This window comes from Anopheles ziemanni, unplaced genomic scaffold (assembly GCF_943734765.1).
Source record: "Anopheles ziemanni unplaced genomic scaffold, idAnoZiCoDA_A2_x.2 U_93, whole genome shotgun sequence".
NCBI classification, from domain to species: Eukaryota; Metazoa; Arthropoda; class Insecta; order Diptera; family Culicidae; genus Anopheles; species Anopheles ziemanni.
Window position 1 is genome coordinate 13427 of NW_026689965.1, and position 6713 is coordinate 20139.

The window sequence follows — 6713 nt, forward strand, 5'->3', positions numbered from 1 at the left end:
TCTCATTCTCTTTAAAGTCACCTTAAGCACCTTCTAAACACCATTTTGCATCGTCTCATTCTCTTTAAAGTCACTTTAAGCACCTTCTAAACCTCATTTTGCATCGTCTCATTCTCTTTAAAGTCACTTTAAGCACCTTCTAAACCTCATTTTGCATCGCTCATTCTCTTTAAAGTCACCTTAAGCACCTTCTAAACCTCATTTTGCATCGTCTCATTCTCTTTAAAGTCACCTTAAGCACCTTCTAAACCTCATTTTGCATCGTCTCATTCTCTTTAAAGTCATCTTAAGCACCTTCTAAACACCATTTTGCATCGTCTCATTCTCTTTAAAGTCACTTTAAGCACCTTCTAAACCTCATTTTGCATCGTCTCATTCTCTTTAAAGTCACCTTAAGCACCTTCTAAACACCATTTTGCATCGTCTCATTCTCTTTAAAGTCACCTTAAGCACCTTCTAAACACCATTTTGCATCGTCTCATTCTCTTTAAAGTCACTTTAAGCACCTTCTAAACACCATTTTGCATCGTCTCATTCTCTTTAAAGTCACTTTAAGCACCTTCTAAACCTCATTTTGCATCGTCTCATTCTCTTTAAAGTCACCTTAAGCACCTTCTAAACACCATTTTGCATCGTCTCATTCTCTTTAAAGTCACTTTAAGCACCTTCTAAACACCATTTTGCATCGTCTCATTCTCTTTAAAGTCACTTTAAGCACCTTCTAAACCTCATTTTGCATCGTCTCATTCTCTTTAAAGTCACTTTAAGCACCTTCTAAACACCATTTTGCAGCGTCTCATTCTCTTTAAAGTCACTTTAAGCACCTTCTAAACCTCATTTTGCATCGTCTCATTCTCTTTAAAGTCACTTTAAGCACCTTCTAAACACCATTTTGCATCGTCTCATTCTCTTTAAAGTCACTTTAAGCACCTTCTAAACCTCATTTTGCATCGTCTCATTCTCTTTAAAGTCACTTTAAGCACCTTCTAAAGACCATTTTGCATCGTCTCATTCTCTTTAAAGTCACTTTAAGCACCTTCTAAACCTCATTTTGCATCGTCTCATTCTCTTTAAAGTCACTTTAAGCACCTTCTAAACCTCATTTTGCATCGTCTCATTCTCTTTAAAGTCACCTTAAGCACCTTCTAAACACCATTTTGCATCGTCTCATTCTCTTAAAAGTCACCTTAAGCACCTTCTAAACCTCATTTTGCATCGTCTCATTCTCTTTAAAGTCACCTTAAGCACCTTCTAAACACCATTTTGCATCGTCTCATTCTCTTTAAAGTCACTTTAAGCACCTTCTAAACCTCATTTTGCATCGTCTCATTCTCTTTAAAGTCACTTTAAGCACCTTCTAAACCTCATTTTGCATCGTCTCATTCTCTTTAAAGTCACCTTAAGCACCTTCTAAACACCATTTTGCATCGTCTCATTCTCTTTAAAGTCACTTTAAGCACCTTCTAAACACCATTTTGCATCGTCTCATTCTCTTTAAAGTCACATTAAGCACCTTCTAAACCTCATTTTGCATCGTCTCATTCTCTTTAAAGTCACCTTAAGCACCTTCTAAACACCATTTTGCATCGTCTCATTCTCTTTAAAGTCACTTTAAGCACCTTCTAAACCTCATTTTGCATCGTCTCATTCTCTTTAAAGTCACCTTAAGCACCTTCTAAACACCATTTTGCATCGTCTCATTCTCTTTAAAGTCACTTTAAGCACCTTCTAAACCTCATTTTGCATCGTCTCATTCTCTTTAAAGTCACTTTAAGCACCTTCTAAACCTCATTTTGCATCGTCTCATTCTCTTTAAAGTCACTTTAAGCACCTTCTAAACCTCATTTTGCATCGTCTCATTCTCTTTAAAGTCACTTTAAGCACCTTCTAAACCTCATTTTGCATCGTCTCATTCTCTTTAAAGTCACTTTAAGCACCTTCTAAACCTCATTTTGCATCGTCTCATTCTCTTTAAAGTCACTTTAAGCACCTTCTAAACACCATTTTGCATCGTCTCATTCTCTTTAAAGTCACTTTAAGCACCTTCTAAACCTCATTTTGCATCGTCTCATTCTCTTTAAAGTCACCTTAAGCAACTTCTAAACACCATTTTGCATCGTCTCATTCTCTTTAAAGTCACTTTAAGCACCTTCTAAACCTCATTTTGCATCGTCTCATTCTCTTTAAAGTCACTTTAAGCACCTTCTAAACCTCATTTTGCATCGTCTCATTCTCTTTAAAGTCACCTTAAGCACCTTCTAAACACCATTTTGCATCGTCTCATTCTCTTTAAAGTCACTTTAAGCACCTTCTAAACCTCATTTTGCATCGTCTCATTCTCTTTAAAGTCACCTTAAGCACCTTCTAAACACCATTTTGCATCGTCTCATTCTCTTTAAAGTCACTTTAAGCACCTTCTAAACCTCATTTTGCATCGTCTCATTCTCTTTAAAGTCACCTTAAGCACCTTCTAAACACCATTTTGCATCGTCTCATTCTCTTTAAAGTCACTTTAAGCACCTTCTAAACCTCATTTTGCATCGTCTCATTCTCTTTAAAGTCACTTTAAGCACCTTCTAAACACCATTTTGCATCGTCTCATTCTCTTTAAAGTCACTTTAAGCACCTTCTAAACCTCATTTTGCATCGTCTCATTCTCTTTAAAGTCACCTTAAGCACCTTCTAAACACCATTTTGCATCGTCTCATTCTCTTTAAAGTCACTTTAAGCACCTTCTAAACCTCATTTTGCATCGTCTCATTCTCTTTAAAGTCACCTTAAGCACCTTCTAAACACCATTTTGCATCGTCTCATTCTCTTTAAAGTCACTTTAAGCACCTTCTAAACCTCATTTTGCATCGTCTCATTCTCTTTAAAGTCACTTTAAGCACCTTCTAAACCTCATTTTGCATCGTCTCATTCTCTTTAAAGTCACTTTAAGCACCTTCTAAACCTCATTTTGCATCGTCTCATTCTCTTTAAAGTCACTTTAAGCACCTTCTAAACACCATTTTGCATCGTCTCATTCTCTTTAAAGTCACTTTAAGCACCTTCTAAACCTCATTTTGCATCGTCTCATTCTCTTTAAAGTCACCTTAAGCACCTTCTAAACACCATTTTGCATCGTCTCATTCTCTTTAAAGTCACTTTAAGCACCTTCTAAACCTCATTTTGCATCGTCTCATTCTCTTTAAAGTCACCTTAAGCACCTTCTAAACCTCATTTTGCATCGTCTCATTCTCTTTAAAGTCACTTTAAGCACCTTCTAAACCTCATTTTGCATCGTCTCATTCTCTTTAAAGTCACTTTAAGCACCTTCTAAACATCATTTTGCATCGTCTCATTCTCTTTAAAGTCACTTTAAGCACCTTCTAAACCTCATTTTGCATCGTCTCATTCTCTTTAAAGTCACTTTAAGCACCTTCTAAACACCATTTTGCATCGTCTCATTCTCTTTAAAGTCACTTTAAGCACCTTCTAAACCTCATTTTGCATCGTCTCATTCTCTTTAAAGTCACCTTAAGCACCTTCTAAACACCATTTTGCATCGTTTCATTCTCTTTAAAGTCACTTTAAGCACCTTCTAAACACCATTTTGCATCGTCTCATTCTCTTTAAAGTCACTTTAAGCACCTTCTAAACCTCATTTTGCATCGTCTCATTCTCTTTAAAGTCACTTTAAGCACCTTCTAAACCTCATTTTGCATCGTCTCATTCTCTTTAAAGTCACTTTAAGCACCTTCTAAACACCATTTTGCATCGTCTCATTCTCTTTAAAGTCACTTTAAGCACCTTCTAAACCTCATTTTGCATCGTCTCATTCTCTTTAAAGTCACTTTAAGCACCTTCTAAACACCATTTTGCATCGTCTCATTCTCTTTAAAGTCACTTTAAGCACCTTCTAAACCTCATTTTGCATCGTCTCATTCTCTTTAAAGTCACCTTAAGCACCTTCTAAACACCATTTTGCATCGTCTCATTCTCTTTAAAGTCACTTTAAGCACCTTCTAAACCTCATTTTGCATCGTCTCATTCTCTTTAAAGTCACTTTAAGCACCTTCTAAACCTCATTTTGCATCGTCTCATTCTCTTTAAAGTCACCTTAAGCACCTTCTAAACACCATTTTGCATCGTCTCATTCTCTTTAAAGTCACTTTAAGCACCTTCTAAACACCATTTTGCATCGTCTCATTCTCTTTAAAGTCACTTTAAGCACCTTCTAAACCTCATTTTGCATCGTCTCATTCTCTTTAAAGTCACCTTAAGCACCTTCTAAACACCATTTTGCATCGTCTCATTCTCTTTAAAGTCACTTTAAGCACCTTCTAAACCTCATTTTGCATCGTCTCATTCTCTTTAAAGTCACCTTAAGCACCTTCTAAACACCATTTTGCATCGTCTCATTCTCTTTAAAGTCACTTTAAGCACCTTCTAAACCTCATTTTGCATCGTCTCATTCTCTTTAAAGTCACCTTAAGCACCTTCTAAACACCATTTTGCATCGTCTCATTCTCTTTAAAGTCACTTTAAGCACCTTCTAAACCTCATTTTGCATCGTCTCATTCTCTTTAATGTCACTTTAAGCACCTTCTAAACCTCATTTTGCATCGTCTCATTCTCTTTAAAGTCACCTTAAGCACCTTCTAAACACCATTTTGCATCGTCTCATTCTCTTTAAAGTCACTTTAAGCACCTTCTAAACACCATTTTGCATCGTCTCATTCTCTTTAAAGTCACTTTAAGCACCTTCTAAACCTCATTTTGCATCGTCTCATTCTCTTTAAAGTCACCTTAAGCACCTTCTAAACACCATTTTGCATCGTCTCATTCTCTTTAAAGTCACTTTAAGCACCTTCTAAACCTCATTTTGCATCGTCTCATTCTCTTTAAAGTCACTTTAAGCACCTTCTAAACCTCATTTTGCATCGTCTCATTCTCTTTAAAGTCACCTTAAGCACCTTCTAAACACCATTTTGCATCGTCTCATTCTCTTTAAAGTCACCTTAAGCACCTTCTAAACACCATTTTGCATCGTCTCATTCTCTTTAAAGTCACTTTAAGCACCTTCTAAACCTCATTTTGCATCGTCTCATTCTCTTTAAAGTCACTTTAAGCACCTTCTAAACCTCATTTTGCATCGTCTCATTCTCTTTAAAGTCACCTTAAGCACCTTCTAAACACCATTTTGCATCGTCTCATTCTCTTTAAAGTCACTTTAAGCACCTTCTAAACCTCATTTTGCATCGTCTCATTCTCTTTAAAGTCACTTTAAGCACCTTCTAAACCTCATTTTGCATCGTCTCATTCTCTTTAAAGTCACTTTAAGCACCTTCTAAACCTCATTTTGCATCGTCTCATTCTCTTTAAAGTCACTTTAAGCACCTTCTAAACCTCATTTTGCATCGTCTCATTCTCTTTAAAGTCACCTTAAGCACCTTCTAAACACCATTTTGCATCGTCTCATTCTCTTTAAAGTCACTTTAAGCACCTTCTAAACACCATTTTGCATCGTCTCATTCTCTTTAAAGTCACTTTAAGCACCTTCTAAACCTCATTTTGCATCGTCTCATTCTCTTTAAAGTCACCTTAAGCACCTTCTAAACACCATTTTGCATCGTCTCATTCTCTTTAAAGTCACTTTAAGCACCTTCTAAACCTCATTTTGCATCGTCTCATTCTCTTTAAAGTCACTTTAAGCACCTTCTAAACCTCATTTTGCATCGTCTCATTCTCTTTAAAGTCACCTTAAGCACCTTCTAAACACCATTTTGCATCGTCTCATTCTCTTTAAAGTCACTTTAAGCACCTTCTAAACACCATTTTGCATCGTCTCATTCTCTTTAAAGTCACTTTAAGTACCTTCTAAACCTCATTTTGCATCGTCTCATTCTCTTTAAAGTCACTTTAAGCACCTTCTAAACCTCATTTTGCATCGTCTCATTCTCTTTAAAGTCACCTTAAGCACCTTCTAAACACCATTTTGCATCGTCTCATTCTCTTTAAAGTCACTTTAAGCACCTTCTAAACCTCATTTTGCATCGTCTCATTCTCTTTAAAGTCACTTTAAGCACCTTCTAAACCTCATTTTGCATCGTCTCATTCTCTTTAAAGTCACTTTAAGCACCTTCTAAACCTCATTTTGCATCGTCTCATTCTCTTTAAAGTCACTTTAAGCACCTTCTAAACCTCATTTTGCATCGTCTCATTCTCTTTAAAGTCACTTTAAGCACCTTCTGAACCTCATTTTGCATCGTCTCATTCTCTTTAAAGTCACCTTAAGCACCTTCTAAACACCATTTTGCATCGTCTCATTCTCTTTAAAGTCACTTTAAGCACCTTCTAAACCTCATTTTGCATCGTCTCATTCTTTATAAAGTCACCTTAAGCACCTTCTAAACACCATTTTGCATCGTCTCATTCTCTTTAAAGTCACTTTAAGCACCTTCTAAACACCATTTTGCATCGTCTCATTCTCTTTAAAGTCACTTTAAGCACCTTCTAAACCTCATTTTGCATCGTCTCATTCTCTTTAAAGTCACTTTAAGCACCTTCTAAACCTCATTTTGCATCGTCTCATTCTCTTTAAAGTCACTTTAAGCACCTTCTAAACCTCATTTTGCATCGTCTCATTCTCTTTAAAGTCACTTTAAGCACCTTCTAAACACCATTTTGCATCGTCTCATTCTCTTTAAAGTCACTTTAAGCACCTTCTA